We start from the raw sequence: 20526 nt of genomic DNA, 5'->3' as shown, positions 1-20526 counted from the left end.
GTGGGAGATAAAATTGATATTTTAAATTAGAGCAATCAAGAAGTGACGTCTGGGGATCCCTGGGTGGCTCAGCAGTTTGGTGCCTGCCTTCGGCCCAGGGCGTGATCCTGGAGACCTGGGATCGAGTCCCACATCAGGCTTCCTGCATGGAGCCTGCTTCTCCCTCTGCCTCTGTCTCTGCCTCTCTCTCCCTCTCTCTCTCTCATGAATAAATAAATTTAAAAAAAAAAAGGAAATGACATTTGAGCAGACCTAAATGATGAACAAAAGAACCACACAAAGAAGATCTGTGGGCAGAAATTATCCAAATAGAGGAAATAGCAACTGCAAAGGCCCTGAGACAGTAACCAGATTAGTGTGCTGAAGACATAGCAATAAGGTCAGTGTGGCTGCCACATAGCTGGCAAGGAAAAGAGTGATGCAGGATGTTGGAGAGAGGGTCGGGGTCCAGATCATATGAAGGCAGGTTTTCTCCCAGCAGGGTTTTAACCCTACTCACATTTTGAGCCAGGTAATTCTTTGCTGTGGGGGACTATCTTGTGCATGGTAGGATGTTCAGCTACATCTAGATGCCAGCGTCACTACCCCCGTCCCCAACTTGTGACAATTAAAATTTGTCTCCAGATGTCACCAAATGTCCCCAGGGGAGAATCACTCCCAATTAAGAACCACCGAAATAAGGCCATGGCAAGACTATGAGTTTGAGTCCATAATGGGAAACCATTGGAAGGAAGATTGAGGACTGTGAAATGATGTGATTGACATCTTTTTTTTAAAGATTTTATTTATTTATTTATTTATTTGAGAGAGAGCGAGAGCATGAGGGGGAGGGGAATGCAAAGGGAGAGAATCTCAAGCAGACTCTCCACTTAGCATTAAGCCTGACTCACAGCTCCATCCCACAACCCTGAGACCATGCATGACCTGATCCAAAACCAGGAGCGGGACACTTAACCCACTGAGCCCCCCGGGTACCCCATGATTGACATCTTTAAAAGGCCACTCTGACTGCAGCCAGACCAAAAAGTCTATGGGAGAAGAAGAGTGGAGGTAGGGGAGCTGCATTAGGAGGTTCCCGTACTAGTCCAGGGGAGAGATGACAGTGGTCTGGACCAGGCAGTGGTAGGATGGTGAGCCTCAACTGAATTCAGAATTTATGTTGAAATCAAGGCTTGCCAATGGATGAGAAGCGAGAGGTAATGAGGAAGCTAGAATCAAGGCTGATTGCTAGATTTGGGGTCCAGATAAGAGTGGGGATAGTGATCTCATTATCTAAAATAGGTAAGACTTAAAGTAAGGCCTAAATTTGCAATATCCAAGAGGATGTGACAGTAGCCCATGAGAGCCGGGAGCTCAGGGGAGAGGTCCGTGTTGGGAACAGACACCCAGCAGTGGTATTTAATGCCTGGAGAGGATGAGACATCTAGGGAGAGAGTGATACAGAAAGAGAAGGGGCCTGGATTGAGCCCCAGGGCATTCAAATGTTTGTAGTCAGGAGAAGGCAGAGCCAGCCAAGGGGATAGAAAAGGGAGAAAGGACATTGGGAAAACTCATGTCCCTGAGGCATCTGGTCCGGTGACTCTACCGGCCTCCTCCTGTCCACGGTCCAGTCACTGAACAATCAGGCAGCTCCTTAGGTATCCATCCCTCTCTCTCTCTCTCTCTCTCTTTTTTACGATTTATTTATTTATTTATTCATTCATTCATTCATTCATTCATTCGAGACACAGAGAGAGGCAGGGACACAGGCAGAGGGAGAAGCAGGCTCCCTGCAGGAAGCCCGATGTGGGACTCGATCCCAGGACCCTGGGATCATGCCCTGGGTGGAAGGCAGACCCTTAACTGCTGAGCCACCCAGGCGTCCCCTTAGGCATCCATTTCTTTTCAGCATCAACTACTCCTAGGAAACCAGGTTTGGGGCAAGCAAATGACTTAGAAGTCATTGTATTTTAATCCTCACTAAGAAGAGCTATTAGGCCCATTTTCAGCTGATGAAACTGCAAATCAGAGAAGTACAGTAAGTCACCCTTGATCACATGTTTGTTTTTTTGTTTTTTGTTTTGTGTTTTGTTTTTCCCCCACTTCTGGACCCGGAAGCCTGGTGAGTCTGATCCTACTTCCACACTTCTTCCACACTGCCCTTGGCCTCTTGCATTAGGGGCCCACTCCATGCCTGGCATGGGCTCTGTTCCCACCGTGGCGGGAACAACTCATTTTAGCCAGGCTTATGTGAAATGCTTTCACATCTGCTGCTGCATTTGGTGTGGGCAGAAGAGAAGGGGGTCACTCACGCGGGGCAAGTGGCTGTCAGGGGCCCCCACCACCCAAAGGCAGAGCCAGCACCGGTACCTGGAGTCTCTCTCCTTGTCCAGGGCTTTTGTGCCTTACCAGCTGGCAACCATACCCAATACAGCAGCCCTCTCCCATACACAGCATCATTACTCTCATTTTATCAGATTAAGATTCGGAGGCTCAGAGAGGTTCCGTGATATGCCCAAGTCACACAGCTAGGAGAAGGCTGAGTCAAGGGTAAATCCCTGGTCTCCTGGATCTCAGTATTACTGAGGTGAAAGAAGTACCCGCTATCCGACTTAACCACTTTTTCTTCCTAGTAAAACAACTCTCCCAATCCCTGAAAGAGAAGCTACAAAAAGGTTTGTAGAATTTTGCCAAGCATGAGTTTGCCGGTCAGAATTCTGTAATAGGCCCATAATCATTTCAGACATTGAAGTGCTTAGGAGGTAGACATTCTGTGTACGGTGCCAGTTTAAATTCTTATTTTGCTTAACTGTAAAGATCCTTTAAAAAGAAGCCCTGAGACATACTTTTGCTTTATTAAGCCCTCCACTTTCTGACATGTCTTACTGTGTTTTAGAAAAATTCAAAACAACAACACTTAAAAGCCCTCCCCCTCCCAAATATTTTCTTTCATTTCCAAGATACGGAGATGCTGACATGTGGGCGTGAAGCCTGGAGTAAGGCTTTGGTGTCTGACCTCCTCCAAAAAAGAAAATGAAGACATTTCTGGGTGTCCACACTTTCCCCAGGAAAGGACAGACCCGACAGTCTTGAACCCAGATGAAAAGAAAGGTAATTCATTTCAAGCCTAAGAAACCGTCTTGGTGATGGGGCATGTTCTGGGACAATTGATTCCATTTGTCATTGGAAGTTTCAGAAAGGGTGAAAATACTCTCTTTTTCTGCTCCCTGTTTTGGACACAGGAAAAATAAGGCAGCATTTGTTTCTTCCTTTAAAATAAAAACAGCAGGGGCAGCCCTGGTGGCACAGCAGTTTAGCACCGCCTGCAGCCCAGGGTGTGATCCTGGAGACCCTGGATTAAGTCCCGCGTCGGGCTCCCTGCATGGAGCCTGCTTCTCCCTCTGCCTCTCTCTCTCTCTGTGTGTGTGTCTCTCATAAATAAATAAAATCTTAAAATAAAATAAAATAAAATAAAATAAAATAAAATGAAATAAAATAAAATAAAATAAAATAAAAACAACAAGGGATGCCTGGGTGGCTCAGCAGTTGAGCATCTGCCTTTGGCTCAGGGCGTGATCCCAGAATCCAGGATCAAGTCCCCCATCGGGCTCCTTGCATGGAGTCTGCTTCTCCCTCTGCCTAGGTCTCTGCCCCTCTCTCTCTCTCTCTCTCTCTCTCTCTCTGTCTTTCTGTGTCTCTCATGAATAAATAAATAAATAAAATCTTAAAAAGAAAAGAAAGAAAAGAAAAACAACGAGACCAGGTACAATGCTGATGTATTTAAACAGCCTCTCGGCTGCTTTATTGCAGTCCCCCCTCAAGCTCCAGTGTTTGGCTTAACATAACTCACATGCTTGGGAGAAGAAGGGAGCCGGGTGTGACATCCCTCTGTTATAAACGTTAGCTACAGTGTACAACTGACCTGGGGACATTGATTCTATAGGGACTAGCAGACTGGGTAGTGGGGAGGAGAGAAGGATACTCTTACAGAGATGAAAATCACCACTGGAACCAGGGCCTCTTTCTTCCCTTCCATCCCACTGACCCAAAACTTCAGAGTTGTCTTAAGTGCCCAGAAAGGAGCCTTAAATCTTTGGTCTGGACAGGAACTCAGCATTTGAGGAGATGTCACTAATAATCCTCTTTGAGTCTTAGTGGTGAAAATGGGGCCCAGTGAGAGGGCACTTTATGACAAGAGAGTTGGAATGAGCCCTAGGGGAGCACAGAGAAACACAGAGGTGGGGCAGGAGACAATTCTACGCCAACAAAGAGGCGAGCAGTTCATCATTCCTGCTCTGTCCTCAGGGGCTGCATTAGCTAGGCTGTCAAGAAAATTGGGACATTACACCTTTATGGTCCCAAACTAGGATCTTGGTGTGTGGGTCACTTGCGTACCTTCCACGGAGAAGGGAAGTTCTGGGGTCAGTGGCAGATTGTGGGTCGGGGTAAGGGCTAGGGTTAAGATTAGGGTTTGGTGTGCCCGAAGGTGACCACTCCAGTGTCCTGATGAGGAGCCCTCACACTTTTTATACCAGGGGAGAAACTTAAACCCTCCGCATTGGGCAGCCTGGAGCCTTGCTCATGAGAAAATGTTAGGCTTTCTGCTCTGGGCAGGAACTTCTTTAGAGTTTTGACAATGTCAACATTTTAATGGCATCTTAGCTCTGCTGCCCTTATAAAAATATACTAGAGGGGAAGGATGTGATTTGTGGGAACAGAAGCTCCTTCCAGAGTCACTGTGCCCACTCTAGGACCAAAGCATTTATCCTGGTCACACAGCCAGGAAAGGCAGTGATACTCTCTGATGGTTCTTGGTCACAGAGAAGGATGCCTTGTGTCCCTTGGATGATTATGTCATGGTCAAGAGTGGGGAACAGAATCACAGGAAGATGGCTCTGCAAACATGAAATGGGAGAAAGGTGCTATAAAAGGTGGGAATGGAGACAGGGTATGATCATTGCTGTCTGTGCTTGATGTTGATTTTTTAAAAAAAGATTCTCCTCTCTTACATTAAAAGAGAGAGAGAGACAGAGAGGATAAAGGAGGAAAGAGAAGACAGATGCTAATAGCAGCTCTCACAGAGGGTCTCTCTGGTGGCAGGCACTTCATACATCTTTTTCACTTAATCTACACAACAGCCTTATGATGATGGAATCCATGCGACCTTACAGAGAAGGACAGTGATGCTGTGCAAACTTAGGTCACACAACTGGGGATCACAGAGCTGGGATCAAACTCCAAGTCTGTCTGCTTTGGAGCTATGTCCCCTCATAAACCATGCTGTCGTCTATACCGGTAGTTTTTAACCTTTTTCAACCATGACTCATAGTGAAAAAATTTATTTTCCATCACCATCCAGTTTGCACATATGTATGTGTAAGCATATTTACAACAAAAACAAAAGTTTCACGAATACTTTCCCTTTGCTACTTGTGATGCATTTTGATTTTTAAAAAATTTTTCCCACTCTCTTGCATTTAAAGAGAGTGTTGTACCACTCAAGTGGTTTCACATCCTCCTCATGGGTTTCAATCTGTACTTTGAAAAACATTTTCCTTCTCTCTACTCTATGGTGATTGACTTCAAATGTTTTTCAAGCTTCCTGCTTGATCTTGCTGGATGCTGGGCAGCATCTTTGCTTCTGAGGCATGCTGCTAATTATGCACTCTGGACCATCCCTCTGGTGGAGGGGTCATCATTAATCAAATATTTCAGAAATTACAAATATCTGACAAAGCCGTTTGCTTGGAAAAGAGTCAGTCTAGGAAATCATCCAGAAAACATAATCGCTGATCTCAGGCAGCAACTAATACAATATTTTAAGCAGTTGATATGCATGCTTGTAAAAGAAACTCTTTTCTCTGCTTGTAGAATCTAAAGGACTCATCTGCTCTTGTGGGCCAATGCACGCTCACCATCTCACAATCAGGCCAAAGGAAAAGGCACACATGAGGTGTTGTGGGGAATCCATCAAGAATAGTGTTGGCTCTCTCAGTTTTTTGTGAATCCATCTAGGATCTGAAATTAGACTGCTTTTTTAGGGGACTGTGCAGGTCTCCACCCTGGTTTAGGACTTCAGGGACAATTCTGTTTCGACTGCTAGGGACAGTGACAGGGGTTGGTTGAATCAGATTTAGGTCACGGAAAGTGAAGTCCAGATCAGATGGCTCAACGCGAGTCAGCCCTGACGAGCCACGGACTCAGTGACTTCACTCCAAGCAATGTGCACGCTAATTGAGAAAACATGTTCCTGGGATGGCCTCATGCAAAAATCCAGATTTACGAATTTTTTTTTTTATTCCTAAGAATTCTTTGAATATTTGCCGTGCATGTCTATACAGCCTCCCGGAGTACTTTTCCTTCTTATTGAGTAGTGTTTTTCTGCTTTGGCCTAGGTCAGGTTTTTAAAAGGGTGGGATCCTGACAGAGAACAAGTGGGCACGTGGCCACAAGCCTTGCGGAGAAGGAGGAGGAGGGTAGGAGAGGAGAAAGACAACCAACACCTTTGGTCCTTTTCCTGGGACAGAAAAAGCAACCGAGACCCAAGTCTTTGAAAAGCAACTGTCCACAGAGCTCAGAGAGGAACCCTTCCCTTTCCTGCTTCTGGCCCTGCATTCTGAAGCCCTCTGGGCTGGCCAAACCCCCAGCCACCCCAGCATTGGGAGCTAAGCTCAGGCTTCCAGGACACTTGCTGCGTTGTGGCTTCTGGGCTAAGTTTGGGCTTTCTGGCGTTCTCTTCTCTCACCTTATGACTGCCCTCTGAGATCGGTATTACGAGTCCTTTTTACAGATGAAGAAACTGAAGCATACGGGGATTAAGGAATGTGGTCATAGAAGCAGTCAGAAGTGGAGCGTGGATCTGAAGCTCCTGCTGTCTGATTTTGTGCCGGGGATGCTTCTATCCAGCCCTACCTGCCTACAGGACATGCCACCTCCAGGAAGCCTCCCTGGAGTGCACCACATCATTCACACCTCTCCCTTCCTGTGGCTCTTACAGTCACCACATTAGCACTTTTTCCACTTGTCTCCCCTTCTGGTGCTGCTCTTGACTGCTCCGAGTGTGTTAATCTAAATGAGAAAATAGAAAAGCTACTGACAGATTCTGTTCAGTCTGCATAGAGGTTCTGAAAGTGAAGAGATCATACATTCAAGTTCCAAGTTTTGAATTTTCTTGAAAAGTTGGAAGATCGAGTCATATTGGACCCATGATCCTGCGGACAACAGCTGGCCTGTCGCCTTTTGATGGGGCACACACTCTGCAGTTTACTGTGGTCCCCACCAGCCTCTGGAATTACCCCTCTTACATTATCTGATGAGCCTGGAAAGCCATTTTACTTTTGACTCCCGAGCAAGCTCCTCAGGTGGGATCATGACTTATATTTATCATGAACCATTCCACCCCACCCCACCCCCCCGTGCCCAGTCCCCTGGCTAGCACATTAATAAAGATGCTGATTTAGGAGAAGGAAAATCAACCCAGTGGCCTAATATCCAGAGGACCTGCATCCCCAGTGGCGTGGGGACTGCCCCCCCCCTTAACCGCAGGTAATATGTGGTTTAGCAATAGCTGCTCAGCCACAGACCCTTGGTACGGTGAGCACGACTGCCCTGCTGTCACAGAAAATCCACTTCCTCCTTCTTTATTCTCTTGTAAACTTGATAAGATACATAAAATCCTAAAGACACAAGTGGTTGGGGGAGGAGGCGTTGGTATGTGGGGTAAGGAACCAAAACACGCTTCAAGCTGCCAGTACAAATGGCCATTCTCAAGAAATGCCTTATTTAGAGAGCACGGCCTAACATTTTAAAGTAAAAGTCTGAGAAGAAGTTTGCCGTTGGAAGGAAATCACAGGAGACGATCCACGCGTCTTCTTTTACCCAGAAATTATGAGGCAAAGATAATCCAGAAATGAAGCATTTGGTTAAAATTCTATCAAAATGAGGATGTTAATTACAGAAGGTCCAAATATAGGTGAGGAAATTCCTAGAGAAGCCCTCAATGCTACCAAAAAGATTTCTCCTCCCAACTCAGCAAAGTTTTCTTTTTCTTTCTTTCTTTCTTTCTTTCTTTCTTTCTTTCTTTCTTTCTTTCTTTCTTTCTTTCTTTCTTTCTTTCTTTCTTTCCTTCCTTCCTTCCTTCCTTCCTTCCTTCCTTCCTTTCTTTTTTTTTTTTTTAAAGATTTTATTTATTCATGAGAGACACAGAGAGAGAGGTAGAGACATAGGCAGAGGGAGAAGCAGGCTCCCCACGGGGAGCCCGATGTGGGATTCAATCCCAGGACCCCAGGATCATGACCTAAGCTGAAGGCAGATGCTCAACCCCTGAGCCACCCAAGTGCCCCCAACGTTTTCTATATGCAGAGATATGGAAAGGGCAAAGATGATATTGCAGGGCCTGAAGTGAAACAGCATGAAGAGGGGGCCCCTGTCAGACTGAGAGTCCCTGAGGAAGAACACATGTAAGGGAAACTTGTGCCCTCAGAGTGCCTCCCCTGTGCCAGGCCCGTGCCAGCATGTGTCCCACTCACGATGCACAGCAGCCCGACCGAGCAGGTACTATAGTTACTTCTGTTTCATGGAAGAGAAGCCCATGTGAGAGATGTCGCCCTGCAGCTCTCCTGCTGGGTGATCGTCCCCCTCCCCTCGGCCACCCAGTGCAGCATCTGTGAGACAGTGAGAGCCCAGCTGCGAAATCCCTCTCTGAGGGGATCCTGCTTCCCTTGGCATCTCCCACCACCTCAGCGACTCAGCATCTAGTTATCGACAAGGGGGAGGCAGCAGCCAGTGCATTAATCTCTGAGCCAGGTGTGCTCAGGGCCAAACACGAATGGCATGTCACCAGACTGAAATATAAGTTACTTCAATTGTGCCTCACATCCGCAGTGACGGGGAGGTGAGACAGGACCTCCTTCCACCCCCAACCCGGCCTGAGCTCTCATGGCCTCTACCAGACAGTCGGTCCCCCTTGGGCTCACCAAGAAACAGCAGGCAGGATGCAGACTCGTGATCATGTCACCAACCCTGCCTACTTGAAGGAACAGCCAAAGGGCACTGGGATGGGACAATCAGCCCATCTGTACCAAAGAGCAAACGTCTTGTGGTTATCAGGCAACGATTCCAGTGGTAGCGGATACCAGGTGCCCTCAAGGTGGAATGGTTTTGGTGGGAAGCTTGGGCCATTCGCTCCCACTAACTTGGGAGCCAGGTCCTTGCACTTGCAGGCTCACCCACCCCATACAGTGCTCAAACGTCTCTGTCTGCTCAGCCTCGTGGCCGATTTTCAGGGAAGCCCTGACTGTCTGACTCTGACTAATACTACTACTACTAATGAAAAGACTCTCCACACATGAAAGATGCTGGCCCAACTCTGGGGCAATTTAAAAAAACACTGTTGCTAGTCCCACCTGACAGATTGCATCACCAGACCATTCTCAGCCTCATCAGGGATCTCCCTCAGTCTCCTATGTCCTTTTCCCCCAGCCCAATGGCGGAGTAGTAGGAGTAGTAGGAGTCGTCAACCCAGCCCAATGGTGTCAGTGGTCTTCTCTCTCTTGCTACTAGTGGGGCGCAGGGCAGGCAGGTGTTTCTATAATACTCTCCAAAGGTAACATTCATCTTAGCCCTTTGCACTGTGAATACTCAACTGCTTCCATCTTTTGTCCTATGGTGAGAGCCTGGGGTAGGGTTAAGTATAACATGAGCCAGTCTCCTTGAGAAGAAACTCAGTGCTACAAGCACCACCCCTCCCACATAGCACTGCTCGCTGACTTTTTTCAATCAAATGTCACATTTTTGATTCCCATTTATTCTCACAGCTTGGGCACAGTTGTATTAATTTGATATCAACATGTCCCCACGTTGATTGAAGTGCTGGCAGTGCCGGAGAGAGGTCTGCTTCCTCATTCTCTCATTCAGAGAAGGGACCTCCTGGTGCCAGAGTGTGATCCATTTAGTAGAGGAGGGAAGGATTCCCTCCCAGAGCCGTGGACACCTGGGGCAGGCAGTCTGCCTGTGTTTTTCATAGCATATGGCAGAGAAGGAAAGCTGCCATGCTCTAATACCACCTGTCCCTTCCCCCTACTCTTTCTCGTTTTCTTTTCATGTGGGTCATTTGTAGTCACACTCCACTGACAAAAGGCAAAGAGCGATGTCTGGCGGGACCACAGCACAGAGGTTCCTGCCAATGGCTTCCTGGAGCCTGCTATCCTGGTTCTTGGAGATGAAGCTCAGGGCTGGAGTTCTAAAGCCCCATTTCCAGGATTAAGTAATTGATGCCCCAACAGTATGGCCTAGAAGAAAGGCCTGTATTGGTAATTTCCAAAGGAAATTTTGACTGGGAACAGTATTATCCATTTAAGAGGCATTTAGCCATATGTGGGGATGGGGGCGGGGCGGTATATTTTTGGTTGTCACCACGACTTCTGACACTTAGTAGGCAAGGTAGGGATATTAAACTTCCTGCATTATTTAAGTAGGTCACACTTAATCAAGAATTGGCCCCAAATGCCAACAGCTCCATTGAGAAACACTATTAATTCCTATAGATGGGAAAAGTGGAAAAGTGAAGCCTGACAAGTTTAATGACTTATTCAAAGTCACAAAGATTTTTTTTTTCTCTCCTGTCTCTCAACTCAGGAAGCTACCATGGAACGTTTGCCCAAAGCACAGCAGGAAAACGTCAAGAGATCATCTCAGTGTTTCAACCCAATTCCTACTATGTCAAAGTCTGAGGCCAACAATATATAGAGGCTCCTCAAAAACATGTAAAGCAGACAAAAAAAGAATAATAAAAACATTAGGAAGCACGAGGACTCTTCTTCTGGTCTTGGTCAATCATTGTGGCTGAAGGACTATCTTCTTTGGCTCCAAGGCTCCTCCTTGGCTTGTTGGCTCCAAGGATGGGCAACTCTATCCTCATGCACACTCAACCGAAAGACCAATGACCCCAAAGCCTGGGTTTCTCCAGCTGAATTTCTGCCTCAGGGCCATCCTGATGTTACCGCTCTCTGGAGTCAGGATGTCATCTGTTTGCCCACTGTCAAGAAGGTCCCTGAGAATGGGTTGGGGAAGGGTCTTCCATCTACATTTATTTGCCTGTGCCACCACATGCTGTTCTGTGAAACTGGTCCATCACAGATTTGATTTCTCAAGACTGGCTAAACCTGAGAGCTGATGGTTTAGTTGGTGGTTTGTAAGATCAGAGGTGCCAGTCAAAGAAAGAGAAACCCTTTGGAAACATGGGCTGTTTGCTTAGAGATACTCAGAGATTTTATGTGAATCCTCAGCACACCTTCCACTGCCCCTGGGTACAGAGTATTTGCTGCCCGCAAAGGTCTCCAAGGCCTGCTCAGGACCCCGAAATCCCTCCAAGTTCTTACTGGGAGAAGACAGATGGCTGGACCTCTGGTCCCTGGTCTTGCACTGATGTCTGCTTGGGGGTCGGGCCTCACTCCTGCTCCAGGCACAGTGAGGAAGAGCAGTAGCATACTTCCTTGTAATTTCTCTGCAGCTCCAATGCAGCTGCCGATGCAATAGGGCAGTCAGTGAATCTGCGGCAGTAGTGCTCAGCACTTGTTTCAGAGTGAAGAGGTGAGATTTTCTCATCAATTTAATCTCAGTAATGATGAGAAACTTCCCTCAGGCTCCAGCCCTGCCCTGCCATGCCCTACCCTCCCTGCTGATGTCGGCAGCTGGGGCCCCCTTCCTGGCCACGACACAGATTTCTACATGGAGGAGAAGAGGAGTGTTGAGCCTCCCTCCGGCCCCCCAGCCGGGGGAGATGTAGGGTGGGCAGTAGGAAGAAGCAAGCACCTTACTCCTTTGAGAAAGACTGAGGGGACAGAGTCACCAAGACTAGGATGACTGTCCCGAGTGGACCCAGTTTTCCTGATTCGCTTGTAGGCCTGGGCTGCTCCAGGGGGAAAGATGGCTGCCCAGGGAAGGTGTGGCACCAGCAGCTGGTTGTAAAATCCTCTGAGGTGCTCCTACAGTTCCACCAAGACATGTATCCCCATGCCCCCAGAGACCCTGGTTTCCTATTTGTAGTGTCTCCTAACATTTTCCCCTTTAAGGCTGCCCTTTTTCTGCACCTGCATAAAAATGTTGGGAAAAGGAGGAGGGGTTTGGCAGCATGTGACCTCAACCCCACCTCCTCCAACGACCCAAGCATGAGGAACATGTACTTCTGTGAGTCAGTGCCAGCAGCCCCAGTCCCAGCCCCCAGACCACTCCTCCCCACCCTTGCTGCCCAGTCCTGAGGTCCCCTCTGAACCTCCGGGAACGCTGCCCGACACGGATTGACATTTGGGTTGCCCAGGCTGACATATGACTTATTCCGGAATAAGACCCACAGAAGGCGCCCATCCAGATCTAAAGTAGCCTTTCCTCTGCAGAGGGAGAAAGTTTCAGACATTTGGGAAAAACAAAAAACAAAAAACAAAAACAAAAACAAGACAACAACCTGTAAACACCGCGAAGGAAGGGCTGGCAGACCCACGTGCCGCTGCCTTTTCTGCGCTGCCTGAGAGGCAGAAGTATTCCCTACAGGAGACTGATTGACAGCTTCAAGAGTCTGAGGACCCTGCAAAGATGTCGCGGGTGGGCCTCCCACCACTACGTCTGAATTTGCAGGGTGCAGCTGGCCACGCACATGTAGGGGAAGTGGGGGCTGGCACTGGCAGTGGGTGCGCCCAGAGGATGGAGCCAGGACAAGGACAATTAATCAAGTGCCTTTTCTCCAGGATTTCCATTGGCCTCAGATGACAGATGGGGCAGAGACACCCAGGAGAGCACTATTTTGGTTTCCAGCCGGAACGTGCACTAAGTTTTCCTTAATACCCACAGCACCCAAAAGGCTTTGCTGTAATACACTTTAATGCATGAAACACCCATAAATTATCCTTCAAACTGTTACAACTTCCAACCTGGAACAACTTGGAAAAACCAGCCTAGCAAGCAGGATCTTTTTTAATCTCTCAAGTCACAAGGGAAGAGAAAGTTCAAGCAGAAAACACCTTCCACGAAAATATCAGATTTTTTTTTTTTTTGAAAGATGGAGAGTTGTAATCAAACAGAGCTGAGCCACTTGTTTATGTTGGCTCAAAGATGCCGTTCCTGACCCCTGGGTCCTCTCTCTGCCTCCTCCCCTCTGCCCTTGCCTCCTGGACCCAAGGCGCTGCCCGCCCCACCCCTCCACGCCAGCTTCTCCTACACCTGGCAGCAGACAACTGGAGGTGAGGCGTGTGACCCAAGTAGCAGCAGGGCTGACCCCTGGCGACCTTGGTCCAGCTCGGCTTCTTGGAGGTCCCCCGGGGGTGCGCAGCCTTCTCCTGGCGAGCCCCGGGGGGCCCTCGCTCGGGTCTCCCAGCCCGCCAGCAAGGCGCAGAGGCGCCCGGAGTCCCCGACTCGGTTCCCCGCGCCACTTCCAGCGCGCCCTGCCCGCTTGGTCCCCTTCCTGGGGGCCGCGCGGCACTTCCCGGGCTCGGCGTCCACACCCGCGGGGCGCGCTGCGCACTGGCCCCGCCGCGCGGACCACCCTTCCTCCGGCCCCGGCGCGCCCGCAGCCCGCGCATCCCTCTCTCTAAGCTCTTCCGCGCTCCCTCACTTGCGCGCTGTCCCCTTCCAGCGCTCCGCCCCGCGGCCCCGGCATCCCCGCGTGGCCACCGCAGACCCCAGGGCTGCCACCGGGCGACCCGGAACTCCGCGACCCAAGAGAGCGCGCCGCTCGCCTCCGACTCGCCGCCAGCCGGGGCCCCGCGCTCCCGCACGCATTCGGGACACTCCCGCCCTGGCCGCACTCCAGCCTGCGGGAGCCCCGGGGAGCCCGGAGGTCTGGCCGGGCCGGGATCCGTGCCCTCGCGCCAGGGAGCCGAGCCGAGCCGCGCGCGCCCGCGCCCGCGCCCCTGCCCGCGCAGCGCCCCTCTCGGGGCTGGGCTCGGGGCAGCCTGACTCACCGCTGCGCTCCCCTCCGGCTCCCAGCGCTCTCTGCTGTGCAGGAGCGCCGAGCTGCTCCAACACAAGCTTCTTGAATCCTTAGCCCCTCCTCCCGGACTCCTGAGTCACTCGCTCCAAATCCTTCCCCCACCGCAACCCTCGCCAGCCCCGGCCCCGCACCTGCTCTGGTGGGCGGAGGTGCCCGGCCGTAGGGGGTCCTGGGTGCGAGAGATCGGTGGCTCCCGGGAGGGTCGGCTCCACGCAGCCAGGGAAGGGGTCAAAGGAAACGCGCGGGGGGCGGCACGGCCGCGGGCTAAGCCTGGAGGGGGTCTTCTGCGGCACCGGCTATTGTGGGCCGAGTTGTCCGGGGCTCCCCGCACCTCCCCACCCCTGCCTCGCTGCTCCCGGGGTCGGCCCGACGTCACGCTCGGTGCCCTAGGCTTTGGCCTCGACGTTGAGCAGCGAGAGAGAAGAGCCCAGAGAGTCTTCGGCCTGGTCACCACCCAGCACCCGCCAGAAAAGAGCACCCAGGGGAGCTTGGCGAGATGCAGGTGCCAGGCTGCTCGGGTTCGGGGGAAGGTGGCGGCTCTGAGAAGCAGAACCAGGTAAAAGGCCCGCCCCCCGGAGTACTTAGACGGCAGAACCTAGACTCAGGGCTTTAAATTAAGGGCCTGAGTTCCAGAAGCTTCCTTGGTGGGGTCCCTGAAGCCTCAGAAATTGTAGGCGAACTTGTATGTCTGTGTTCAATGTGTGCATTTTTCTGGGTAGAGGGTCTGCAGCTTTCTTCAGCTTTGCAAGATTTTTGTCACTCTAAACTGATCTAGGCAGAAAGAGGCTCATGCCCTGCCTTAGGCCCTAAACAAATTCCTTTTTACCCTCACAAGTGCAGACATCAAGTGAAGCTGGAACTCTGGACTGTCTTTCCAAGATTTCTTGGGTTCATGGATTCAGAGCCTGACAGGGGAGCGCTTCTGGATAGGCGACCTGCCTTTTCCCACCCCCACCCCCCCACCCCCGCCACCCCAAACTAGCAAGGCAGATTTTTCACCAAGTGTCACTCATTGTAATGTCTGGGGGATCCATAGGTCTTTGAAAATTCACATCCCGACTCCTTCTGGGGCGGAGCTCTTCAGATGTCTTCACTTCTTCCTTGAATAAATTGTATGCGGAACCCCTCCTCTGCGCCTGATGCTACAAGGAGGAACAGATGTGGGGAGAGGCAGAGGCAGAGACCACCCTTTTGGTGAAGCCAGTGCTGGCACAATTCAGATGAAGGTCACCTTCTGGTGCTGGGATTTAGTGAGACACAGGGGTGGACTTCCTATTGTAAGTCCAAGAGTGACCCTTTACCCCCAGTGCAGGTCACTTGGGCAAAGTCAGGCTCTGCTTTGGCAGATCCAATCCCCCTGAGACATGCTGGTCTGAGCTCTTTGCCCCCTCCCTAAGTTCACTCCGTTGATGCATCCTGAGAAGGATGAGGTAGGTAGAAAGCCCCAGAACTGAAAGTCAGCTTTAGCTTTGGTATGACCTCATTATGTCCCAGCAAAGGCTCGTCCACTTCTGAATTGTTCAGAAACAGACTGGAGGCTGAACACACTTCGGAGGTGGGAGCTAACGAGGGGGGGAGGAAGGGACACTGTAAAGGGCCTCTGCGCAGAAGTAGCAGCATCAGAGTCCGAGTGATGCATGAGGAAATTCAGCATTGTCCAATAAACAAAGGGATTTCCAGACAAGAGGACAAATTTATTCATCAGGTGTGTCGTGTAGAAACTTGCTTGAAAGCACCAGCCCTAAGCCTTACCTAAGAGCTGCCTGAGAATTTAGGGATGACGTCAAAGATTTTAGAGTTAACAGAGAAATTTGGTTGTTGGAGGCAGAGCTTTTGTATGCAAACTTGTGGCGTCACCCAGAAGGACAAAAGGATTCAGGGCACTTGTGGTTCTTTTTCATGTGGTGTGTAAAAGGGAAATTTAAAATGATGTAAGCAGAATATAAGCCCAGATGCCCCACCCCCCGAATTGTTGATTATGTTCTGATGGCACATGTTGGTTTAATAAGAGCTACTTCCATCTTTGACTTCGTTTCAGTTCCTCAGTTTTAAGGATCTCAAGTAAATAAGGACATGTCAATGACAGACAAATGAGCAAACACTTCAAAGATCACCTATTGAGCACCTACTGTGTGCCAGGCACTGTGAGATGGCCGTGGTCCCTGGTCAGAGAGCTCGTACTCTTGTGGGAGCCGGATTATTAGGTCCCACCTGTGTTTATCACAGTCTCCCCAGGTCCTAGCACAGGTCCTGGCACATGGTAGATGCTCAGTAAACGCTTGCTGAATCCAACAGGGTCAGAGCGCGGCTGGCAGACAACCTGTTCACACTGCAGTGCTTTCCAGCAGGTAGTGGATCAGGCCAACCTCAGCACAGAGACTGCAGCTGGGGGTGGGTCTTCTCTTACCCCTTCCACTTGCATGAAGGGCCCACGAGGAAATGTCCTTCTCGTGGGTCATTGAGACAAGGACTTTATGGCCTGGACCAGCGACATTTATAGAGATGCAAAAGCAGCTGGAGGGACAGCGGGCAGAAGGAATGGTGCAGACAAGTAGAGGATGAGAATGTTTTTCTGTACTAGATTTTCTCGAAAGAGCTTTTTATCTAGGGTATCAAAATAGCCAGCAGCTGATGCATTTGCTGCTTCGGAGGACAGATTGTGGTGTGTGCAGCAATTGTTATTTCTGAGGCTTCGGGAAGCCTGCAGCCATCGAGTGCCTCATCAACAGCGACACTCAGCCGAGCACAAAGCTCCTGCTTCTCTCTTGCTTCATTCCAGAAGCCAGGACAAAATGCACATGCTATTTAAAACACCAGGAGGCTCGGCAGCGATCTGCCAGCACTGGTGGAATCGCCGGATCTGCTCGCAAGACGTGGGAAACAGAAATATTGTCCCAGTTGCTGGGGGAAGTGGTAGCTCCAGCTTGAAGTTAGGCTTTTTTTTTTTTTTTCCTTCCTTCTAATCAGAGTGGAGAAAAACTTCAGGAGAGGAAACGTTTTGTAATGCTTACTGAGGTGGTGCTTACAGAATCAGGGATGGTCACCCCTGCCGCCTTGTTTACACAGGAGGAGGCGGGGTGCGGTGGGGGGTGCCTGGGAAAGTCGAGGGCTCTGCCAAGTACAAATGGCCAGTGTCAGGGTCAGACCTTGGGCTTCTGGCTTTCTACCACTTTCTCTGACCGAGGCTGAGAGAGAGAAACCTCTGCCCCTGGCCCTGGTGGGAGCAAAGACAGTTCAGGGTGTAGACAACAGTCAGGGGCTCCATCTACTTATGGTTGGAGGGTGAGGGGCATCCCTGCTTGTTCCTGGGGCCGACCCCTGGTGTCTCGGGGATGTTGGGTTTCTTCATCTCTACAGGGTACTTGTGAACATTCACTTGCCTCTTCTCTCTCAAAGAAATTGCTTGGCCCTCCTGCTGCCCAACCACCAGATTTCTCAACTTCCTTCCACTATCAAATTCCTCAGCAAAGTGATCTACACCCACCGTTTCTTTGGCTCCCCTTAACTTCCTGCAATCTGGTTCCCATCTTCTTCCCCTCCCCTCCCCTTCCCAGTACCGAACTGCTATTTTCTCCTTAAAGGTCACCAGTTGCAATAACAGCACCACCACCAACATAATAATCACAGTGTTTCTTGAGTGCGTGCTGTGTTTCCCGCCCTGGGCAGGGCATCTTCCGAGCTCGGTCAGTAGGTATGTTTGCGAATAAGAAGCCTGAAGACGAGTAGGTAAGTCTCTGGCTCATCCTAAGTTCCTCGTAGGCAGTAGAATGGCCAAGTAGAAATTTGAGCAAGCTCTTGCTGTTAAACTCCTCGCCTCCTCCTCCATTCAGCCAAGCTCAGCTGACTTTGCCAGTCCTCTGTCTCCTCTCCTGAGGACTTGGTACACTTAAGGCTTCCTCTCAAGGCATCTATGGCTATGCTGTCCTGGCTTGCAGCTGTCCTCTCTGATGTCTCCATCTGCCCTCAGGATGCACATGCTTCCATGGCTCAGATAAGGGCTTTATATTCTTCCCTGCTCTAGGTCCTCCTCATGTTATGATTCTACCCCTTCCCCCTAGCCCCAGCTCTGACCTCTCACCCTTGCTCCTTCGGTCACTAACATTTTGAGCATTCCTGTTTGCCAAGTGCTACCTAGGTTCTTGTTTTAGGCCACCTGCCCAGGCACTGGCAAGGTCTATCCCACCTCCGACCTTTAAGTGTCTCCAAGGAAAGTCCTTGGTCTCAACTCAGCTGTCAGACCCCCCACCCCCACCCCCACCCGCCACCCCACCCCCGGTGTCATCATTGGAGCAGGTCAGGGAATCTAGTTGGGCTCAGGGTAGTTCGGCTCTTCTCCAGCAGGGGCACTGCAGCCCAGGAGAGCCGCAGCTTGGAACCCAGATGTAGCTCAGTCTATCCCATCTACTGTGGTCCTGGGAGAAAGATCTATCCCCTTTGAGCCATGATAAGTCTAATTCCTTATAATTATATAACTAGATATATCAAGTGACTCATTTCTGAGCACCTGCTAGGTGCCAGTCCTGGTCTAGGTGCTTGGGGATTCAGCAAGTGAACAAAACAGCCTCTTTCCACATGGTACTCAAGTTTCAGTAAGTGACTCCATCCATCTGATAAATATTTATGTAATATACTTGATTTGCCAGGCCCATAAAAAGAAAATTGTGATCTTGGTGAGCTTGGTTTGGAAAGGGCGGTGAGACAGAGAAATCGACAGCGATGATGCAGACGATGACCTCCTCAGTGCAAAGCGAGCGGAGCATACCTCCCAGTGGATTGGAGTCCATGCTCCGCTCTCCTGACCCAAGCAGCTGTGAACCTCCAACTCCTGCGTGCTTTCTGTCCCCACAGGGCCTCTAATGACCCCACGGCCACTACATGGACAGCGAGCTCAGGTCTTCATTGGTGCTGTCTTTGGAGAGCTCTGTGGCTGTCAGAGGGGTGAGCCCTCGGTGCTCCTCCTGAACCTCCCCAGCCCTGTGCTGCCCCAGGGTCTTCATCCAGGTCCTCCCCACGGAGCCTCTTGCTACTGGTGTGGACCATCCCTGCTTGGCCGCCCCAGAGTTGCCCCTGGGTCAGGGACCCCTCAGTGGTCAAATTCTGCCTGCAGAGCATCCCAGCTGCACTTTGATGTCACATGGTGTGGTGTTGACAATGAGGCTCCTGTGCTGGGGCAGGATCTGTGTTAGGGATAAGGAAACAAAGATTAGGAAATGTTTTCTGCCATATAGGAGTGTGCTACCCACCGGGGAAGCAGGCACAGGAACCAAGAAGACCTATCCCAGGGAAGATAGGGAAGCTCAGGGGATGCAGCATTTGACTAGCATGGAGCTCAGGGACTTATCCTTCTCATTGCACTCGCGTCGAGTCCATAGTCCTGAAAATGACACGAAGCCCTGTGTCATCCTGCAACCTCGTGCCTCTTTATCTTCCCCTCTTGCTACATCCTCTTCTTTGCTATCACTCCATCCTTGGTCAGTTTTGTTTGTTTGTTTTGGTTCATTTAACGAACTGCTCCAGCACACGTGGGCCCTCTATGCTACTTCCAGGGCCTCAGAAACTGTCCACCCTCCCACCCCCTTCTTCATTTGACCGGTTCCTCTTCCTTGGAGACTCATCTCTTTAAATCCTAGGTGACACTTCTGGTGGGATGCTCTCTCTCTGGTCCCCCAGGGAAAGACTAGGGTGCCCTTTCCTGGGACTTCTGTAGCGTTCTGTATGGTACAGAGCAAATGCTTAATAAATGTGTGTAAATGAGGTATTGTTGGAGCTGAGCTTTGAAGCATGAGCAAGAGCAAGGAACAATGCAGGGAAGGGCATCCTTTCAGGGAGAGGGACAGCTTGATCTAAGGTGTGCAAGTGTGAACCAGCACAGTGTGTGCAGGAAGCTACAGCCAGTTCAGAATCAATGAGCACAACCCTCAGGAGCCATGGATGAAGGAGGGCCTGGATTTCAGAGGGTGGGGTTGAGTATGGGAAGAGCACCTGGGGGCCCACATCATCTCTGGTGGAAAATGAGAGAGCCGGGGTGTTTATCTACCAATTCCATTCAAACAAGGTTGAAAGTGATTTCTCGGGAGGGGAGAATAATCTTCCATCACTACTCTCTGCCTTTGGGGTTCCTTGAACACACTCTTGCGTCCAGAGAAAGCCTCCAAGTGCATACAGAAAAGGCCATGGGTATGAGCCACAACAGTGGGATGGCAGGGAATGGGCAATGGCCCCGATAAAGTCCCAGCCTGATGCCCCAGAATCTTTCATTTTCTTCCCCCAGTTCATCCTCCTGGTCTCCTAGGATTGAAACCTAAAGTTTTACCCAAGTGAACAATGATGATGGCTGTCTAAGCAGGGCACAGGGAACTGAGTGGGGAGAGGGGACGCATTCAAGATAAATTCAGGGAGGAAATCTGTCAGGACGTAGGGAATGGTGGATGGTGGGACGAGGTGTCCCCCCCCCGCCCCCCCCCCCCCCCCCCCCCCCCGGATTCCCGAATTGCTTGACCCGGTAAATGGTGGTGCTAACTGCCAACTATGTCTGAAGGGGGAGCCTGTGAGAGGCCCAGGAGACA

General features: G+C 50.4%; 1 protein-coding gene across 4 annotated transcripts in view; it reads right to left on the bottom strand.

The window, feature by feature from the left end:
- Positions 1–14015, bottom strand: part of NGF (nerve growth factor) — a 54469-nt gene extending 40454 nt beyond the window's left edge. For all 4 annotated transcript variants that reach the window (XR_012004168.1, XR_012004169.1, XM_072769656.1 and 1 more), the window contains exon 1: positions 13932–14015. The gene's annotated coding sequence lies outside the window, so the exon portion shown is untranslated. The remainder of the gene's footprint in view (positions 1–13931) is intronic.
- Between the last annotated feature and the right edge of the window lie 6511 nt (positions 14016–20526).

The sequence above is a fragment of the Canis lupus genome, chromosome 12 (assembly GCF_048164855.1).
Source record: "Canis lupus baileyi chromosome 12, mCanLup2.hap1, whole genome shotgun sequence".
Taxonomy (NCBI): domain Eukaryota; kingdom Metazoa; phylum Chordata; class Mammalia; order Carnivora; family Canidae; genus Canis; species Canis lupus.
This window is presented reverse-complemented; position numbering and strand designations above follow the sequence as displayed.